This window comes from Henckelia pumila, chromosome 3 (assembly GCF_033568475.1).
Source record: "Henckelia pumila isolate YLH828 chromosome 3, ASM3356847v2, whole genome shotgun sequence".
NCBI lineage: Eukaryota > Viridiplantae > Streptophyta > Magnoliopsida > Lamiales > Gesneriaceae > Henckelia > Henckelia pumila.
Genome location: NC_133122.1, coordinates 9921325 through 9928969, shown reverse-complemented (window position 1 = coordinate 9928969; position 7645 = coordinate 9921325).

Here is a 7645-nt window from a genome sequence, read left to right as displayed (position 1 = left end):
GTGGTTTCCAAAAATGCCCATCCCTATGTCATTTTAGGAAATCTTACTCCTCTACTCTTAAATAAGAAGTCCAACTTCTTTGTTCATTAAATTTAACTCTTTAAATTTAACTATCTCAACAGGGAATAAAAATCCATTACTCTGTGTGACCCTCAATGGTTCAGGGATACAGCTAGCCGTGGGCTCACAACTCCTTGTGACTCGGAACAACAATTTCCGACTTGCCCATCGAATCATGGTAAGAGCGCCTAACAACATCGCCCCATGATTCCCTAGGTATCAGTGATAGTGCCTGCAAGAACCAATAGATTTTGGTTAGCGTACAGTACGGTCCCTTCATCCATATATCCCGATCGAATCAACAACCATTGGTAAATTGAGAGTCGTTCGAGATTCGATAACTATGCAATACATCTTGAAGATCAAATAGTGACATCGCATATGCTACTAAGAAACCATTTCTTAAATCACATCATGTACTCTGGCCAGAGATTCGTCACACTAATATCTCCTCAGATCGCATAGGATATCCACACTCGCAAGTATGTGGTGAATCCTTGACAACAAAGCATCGACTCCTATATGTGTTGTAACTATACCCAATCCCGACACCTGATGACCCCAATAGAGTCGGTAAACGAGTCAAAGCACAGTACTAGCATATAGAGTCTCAATGATGTTTCAAGTAGTAAGGACTAATGGTGTACAACCAAAACCGCGGACTTTATCCACTCGATAAGTGATAACCACTTGAAAAGTCTGGATAGGGTAGTTCGATCATTCATCGTATGAATATCCATTTGCATGCTTCGAACATCTCTATGTTCCTTACCAATGAAACGTGGTACTCTGCATCGCAAATGCTAGTCTCAAACTCGAGCGATCCTTATCCTTATTATCGGACGGCTCAATCGACTAGGAACAGTTTAGAATATACAGTGACTATAAGATGTGTTTCATGATAGACATCTCCATGTTCTACCACATCTTACATACACTATAGTATATTCAAGGTCTTTATCAAAGCAACAATAGTATATCACAATATCACAATATGAAGAAAGATAAAGTCATTGCCATTAATAAAAGTGTAAATTATATTAAACAAAAGATTGTTTATACAAAGAGTCATCAAAGCCCTTAGCCACAAGTTGGCTCACCGGGCACCCACTCTTTCAATCTCCCACTTGCCCTATAGCCAACTAGTCATACTACGTAGACCCATTGATTTGCGATGTTTGTCAAATAATGGTCCTGGCAAGGGCTTAGTAAGTGGATCAGCGATATTGTCTGCAGAGGCCACTCTTTCGACAGTGATGTCTCCTATTTCCACAATCTCCCGGATGATGTGGTATTTTCTCAGTACGTGTTTGGATCTTTGATGAGACCTTGGTTCCTTTGCCTGAGCAACGGCACCCGTGTTGTCACAGTACACCGGGACTGGACCAACAACTTCAGGAATGACGCCCAACTCTTGGACGAAATTCCTCATCCAAACGGCCTCTTTAGCAGCAGCTGATGCTGCAATGTATTCTGCCTCAGTGGTGGAATCCGCTGTGGTGTCCTGCTTGGAACTCTTCCAAGAGACAGCACCGCCATTGAGCATGAACACAAATCCAGAGGTTGACTTCGAGTCATCCACGTCACTTTGGAAGCTAGAGTCGGTATAGTCTTCCAATTTTAGTTCTCTTCCTCCATATACCATGAACATATTCTTAGTCCTTCGTAAGTACTTAAGAATGTCCTTCACGGCTTTCCAATGCATTTGACCGGGATTAGCTTGATATCTGCTCGTGACACTCAGAGCAAATGCTACATCCGGTCTGGTAGATATCATCTCATACATGATACTACCTATGGCTGACGCATATGGTACATGTGTCATTTTCTCTATCTCTTCATCCGTCTTGGGACACATAGACTTGGATAGAGAAACTCCATGACACATGGGTAGATGTCCTCTCTTGGACCCATCCATTGAAAACCGTTTCAATATGGTGTCGATGTAGGTTGATTGAGTGAGTCCTATCATTATCTTAGATCTATCTCTATAGATCTGTATCCCTAGAATATAGGATGCCTCACCCAAATCCTTCATCGAGAATCTACCAGATAACCATATCTTTGTTGACTGCAACATCCCTACGTCATTCCCAATGAGTAGGATGTCATCAACATAAAGTACTAAGAATGTCACAGCATCCTTAACTACTTTCTTGTACACGCATGGTTCCTCCGGGTTCTTGATGAAACCAAAATCCTTTATTGTTTCATCAAATTTCTGGTTCCAACTTCTTGATGCTTGTTTTAGACCATAAATTGATCTCTGAATCTTGCATACCTTATGCTCGCTTCCCATGGATGTGTACCCCTCAGGCTGCTTCATATAGATTTCTTCCTTAATGTCTCCATTAAGAAAAGCAGTCTTCACATCCATTTGCCATATCTCATAGTCATACCAAGCAGCTATGGCAATAAGGATTCTTATGGACTTGAACATTGCAACTGGTGAAAAGGTTTCATCATAGTCAACTCCTTGTCATTGAGTATAACCTTTCGCTACCAATCACGCCTTGTAGGTCAATACCTTACCATCAGGCCCAAGCTTTCTCTTGTAGATCCATTTATACCCTATTGGAACAATCCCATCGGGAGGATCTACTAAAGACCAAACTTGGTTTGTATGCATCGAATCTATTTCCGACTGCATAGCTTCAAGCCATAAATTTGAATCCGCATCAGAAATTGCTTCCTTGAAGTTTTTTGGATCACATCCAACATCGGGTTCATCTTGATCCCCTTCAAGAAGAAGACCATATCGAATAGGAGGTCTAGAAGTCCTCTCGGATCTTCTAGGTACAGGCGTGTCTATCAATGGTTCCTGAGGTGTAGGACTGTTATTTTGTATTTCGGGTTCTTCTCGAATTTCTTCGAGTTCCATCATCTCGTCTTTCTTATCCAATAAGAACTCCTTCTCCAAAAAGGTGGCATTCCTTGAAACAAACACCTTTGTTTCAGCAGGATAATAGAAATAATATCCGATTGAATTCTTCGAATACCCTACAAAATAACATAAGGTGGATCGACTATCCAACTTATCTCCCACTGTCTACTTCATGTAAGCAGGACATCCCCAAATCCTCAAGTACGAATACTTAGGAGCTTTGCCATTCCATAACTCGTATGGTGTTTTGTCCACTGCTTTAGTGTGGACGTTGTTCAACAACAATACCGCCGTTTCAAGCGCATAGCCCCAAAACAAAGGTGGAAGCTCAGTGAAGCTCATCATGGATCGAACCATGTCCAACAAAGTTCGATTACGACGCTCCGACACACCATTCAGCTGTGGTGTCATAGGAGGAGTCCACTGAGAGAGAATCTCATTCTCTTTTAGATAGTCCAAAAACTCGGTACTTAAGTATTCTCCACCTCGATCCGATCGAAGTGCTTTAATACTTTTACCTAGCTTGTTTTCTACTTCAGCCTTGAATTCTTTGAACTTTTCAAATGCTTCAGACTTATATTTCATTAAATATAAATACCCATACCTAGAATAATCATCAGTAAAGGTAATGAAGTAGGTGTGGTCATATTGAGTACCAACTCTAAATGGACCACAAACATCTGTATGGATCAAATCCAACAGATTTTGACTACGCTCAGGTTTCCCCTTAAAAGGAGATTTAGTCATTTTTCCTTTCAGGCAGGATTCACAAGTAGGTAGAGAGTTAATATCAGACATATCAAACATGCCCTCTCCCACTAGCTTGTTCATCCTCCTTGAGGAAATATGACCTAGCCTAGCATGCCAAAGGTTTGCCGGGTTTTGGCTATCGATTTTCCTTTTGTTTGTTGTTGCCGGTTTATCAACATAATTTATTGGAACGTCTTTTAGTTTTAAGTTATATAGATCATTTTCAAGTTTTTCATTTCCAATCAAACATTCATTCTTGTAAATATTGCAAATCCCATTCACAAAATTGCAAGAATAACCATCTCTATCAAGCATAGAAACAGAAATAATGTTTTTAATCAAATCCGGAACAAATAAAACATCTCTCAAAAGTAACTTAAAACCGTTCTGCAAAATTAAATAAATATCTCCCATAGCTTTAGCTTCAACTCTGGAACTATTTCCGAGCCTCAGCTGGGTCTCACCCATTCTAAGCCTGCGACTTCTTGTCATCACCTGCAAATCATTGCAAATGTGAGATCCACATCCGGTATCCAATACCCAAGAAGTAGTATTAAGTGAAACATTTATTTCAATATAGAACATACCCTTCGCAGTTCGCAACTGCTCTAGATATTCCTTGCAGTTACGCTTCCAATGACCGGGCTTCTTGCAGTAATGGCAAACATCCTTGGATTTTTCTATGTTTGAAGCCTTTGTCTTGTACTTCTTCTCGGGTTCGATTTTCTTGGGTGGGGCAGAACGTTTCTTACCCTTTGTACTTGGCCCCTTCTTGAAAGCCGGTTTATCCTTCTTTAATGTGGATTCATATGTCACAAGCATATTGACCATCTCTTCAAGGGAGGCCTCTATCTTGTTCATATTGAAATTCACCACAAATCCGTCAAACGAAGAAGGAAGAGATAGAAGTAGTAAGTCCACGTTGAGTTCATGCTCCAACACCAAATCAAGGGTTACCAACTTCTGTATGAGCCAAATCACTCGTACCCCATGATCACGGACCGAAGTTCCTTCACGCATGCGACATGTCATTAGCTCCTTTACAGTAGCGAACCTTTCAGCCCTCGATTGAGCCCCAAAAAGTTCCTTGAGTTGTACGTGAATGTCAGCAGCATTCACGGTATCCTCAAATCGCCTCTGGAGTTCATCAGACATCGAGGCTTGCATATAGCATTTGGCCTTGATATCATGGTCCCACCATGTATCAAGTTTGGCTAACTCTTCCGGACTTATGTCAGCTGGTGCTTCCTTCAGAGGAGATTTTTCTAACACGTAGAGCATCTTCTCCGAAGTCAAGACAATCTTCAACTTACGGAACCATTCCGTATAGTTTGCGTCAGTCAATTTATTTTGTTCGAGGATCGAGAAATGTGGATTACGCGAATTCATCTTTATGAAATACTGAAAAGAAACAGACAAATATCAGTGATTGTTTAAGTAATTTACTAAGACATAAAATAGGCAAAATTTATTTTATGAATCTCACTCCCACTATTTTAACGATTTCACTACCCTCTAGTGAAAACGGGAAACTGTTTTCCTTAGTGAGAACATGGAGTCCAATTGAAAAACTATGGTCCCGAATAATATCAGCCAACCATAATTTTCAAAAGGTAGAGCCCAATTGCTTCCAAAGCAACCTCCATGTTTTTACCTCATGTCCAATAAGGGCCCAATAATATGACGCCGTTTATTGTGACATGTCAAGATGACCCATCAATATTAAGTTGTGATGGACGGTCGTCATGTGGATCCCCCAATAATATGAGCCGATCCCATGGGAGTTCCACCAAACTTACAACATGTGTCGATCCAATGTACAGCTTTCCGACGAACGGGCCCCCCCAATAATATGAGCCGGACCGTATCCGCGGGTAGCATCTCATACATTGATCGTTGATGGAAGGTAGGAACATTTAAACAAATTTAAATTTCCTTTATTTATCTTGATATCAATTTTAAATCATATTTAAAATGAGGGATTTTATTTTTTTTTGAAAATTTGTCTCATCATTTTTAAAATTTTGTATGCTTGTCGGATTCACACAATTTTGTCTAAAACATGCATACAAAAATAATATCATATATTATATAGGATGATCGATTCCATTTCTAATCGACCCGTGGTTGCCAATCACGAGTCTTAGTCCAATCCTAGGTAATATGCAGTATGCAATGCAATCCTATTACATTGTGCTTCCAATTTACATTTCTTCTGTCTTTATTGTCTGCTGGGCCCACCTCCATCTTCAAATCTTCATCTCCCACTAAATCTAATGTATTTACAATAAATAACAATGACAAGTAGGGGATACATTTTTAAGGGGTGGGAATGGGCCATAAACCAAGCCCACTTTTATTACATATGACAATTCATATTGGGCCATAAACCAGGCTCATTAATAAATCCAACAACAATAAAAACAAATGTAAATTCCTAACATACACCTACAAAATTGGTCATGGCAATCGATCATCCTTATCCAATAACATTTAATTCAAAATTAATTTATTGGATAACATGCAATGGCAATTTAAATTTAAAAGAATAAAATCATATTTCATATATAAAATCTTATTTTACATACAAAATCATATTTTATCTTTTTATCAAATAAAATCATATTTTATCTATAAAATCCAATTTTATATATAAAATCATATTTTACTCAATATATCCATAAGATCATATCTTATCATCAATTGTACCAAAAATAATTAATTTCAAAATTCAATTTAACGGATAAAATATTTAAATTTTCCAAAAATTCAAATTTATCCAAAAATCAATTTTAAAATTTTCGGACTCGAACAATTCGATCCGACGCCTCGTGGACCAATCAAAAACAATTTTCGATCGGACCAAAAATAGAATTTTAACATATTAAAATTTAATTTTAAAATTAAAAAATTAATTTTTCGCGGGCCGCCCTGGACATTCCCGGGCTGCCCGCGCCCCAATGAGCTCGGGCCGGGCAGCCCGGCTGCCCCTAGGGCAGCGACCATCGCTGCCCGGGTTTTGCCCGGAAAAAAAAAATTATTTTTAAAATATTTATTTTGTTTCAAAAACCGAGGCTTAAAAATTTTTGTACAATCGATTAATTTAATCGCTTGATCTGAGCAACCTAGCTTTGATACCACTGTTGGAGAACGCGGCGATCAGATCAATCAGGATTGATACCCGGTGCAGCGGAAGTTTAAAAATTTTATATGGAACGATTCCATAATGGGTATCAAAACTTTTTACGATTAAATTTTGTGTGTGTAAAAATTAAATAACAATTATAAATTTCTACCTCCAATCTCGAAGCGAGATTATGGACACCAACAGATTGCTCTGCTCTTGTTGTATATCCCTGGAACTGATGGACGAACTGTTCTTCAATCAGGTCCACGAACGGATAATTAATCCCTCTGATAGATTGCACTAGAAAATCTATCAGAAGTTTCTACGAAGAGAATTAACGAATTTGATCCGTTAAACCAGACTGTAATTCAAAATTCACAGACTGGATTTTTCCGAGCAGAGGGGAGGGGGGCGGCCACTTCAGAGAAAAATACTTAGGGTTTTCGAAAATTTGTGACCTGTTGTGTGTAATTTCTGTACTGCAATAACTTATTTATAATGTAGGCCACTAACAGCTTAGGGCCCATTAGTCATAAGTTCAAGCCCGACAAGCAAAGCCCGCATGTTCAGAAATTAATATAAAATTCATCATGACTCCGATTGATAAACCGATTTCACCAATGTGTACAGAAACCATTTCTGCACCTTTTAAAGTCAAGATAAATTTTTCTGAATCCGAATTCAGTGGTTTCCAAAAATGCCCATCCCTATGTCATTTTAGGAAATCTTACTCCTCTACTCTTAAATAAGAAGTCCAACTTCTTTGTTCATTAAATTTAACTCTTTAAATTTAACTATCTCAACGGGGATTAAAAATCCATTAC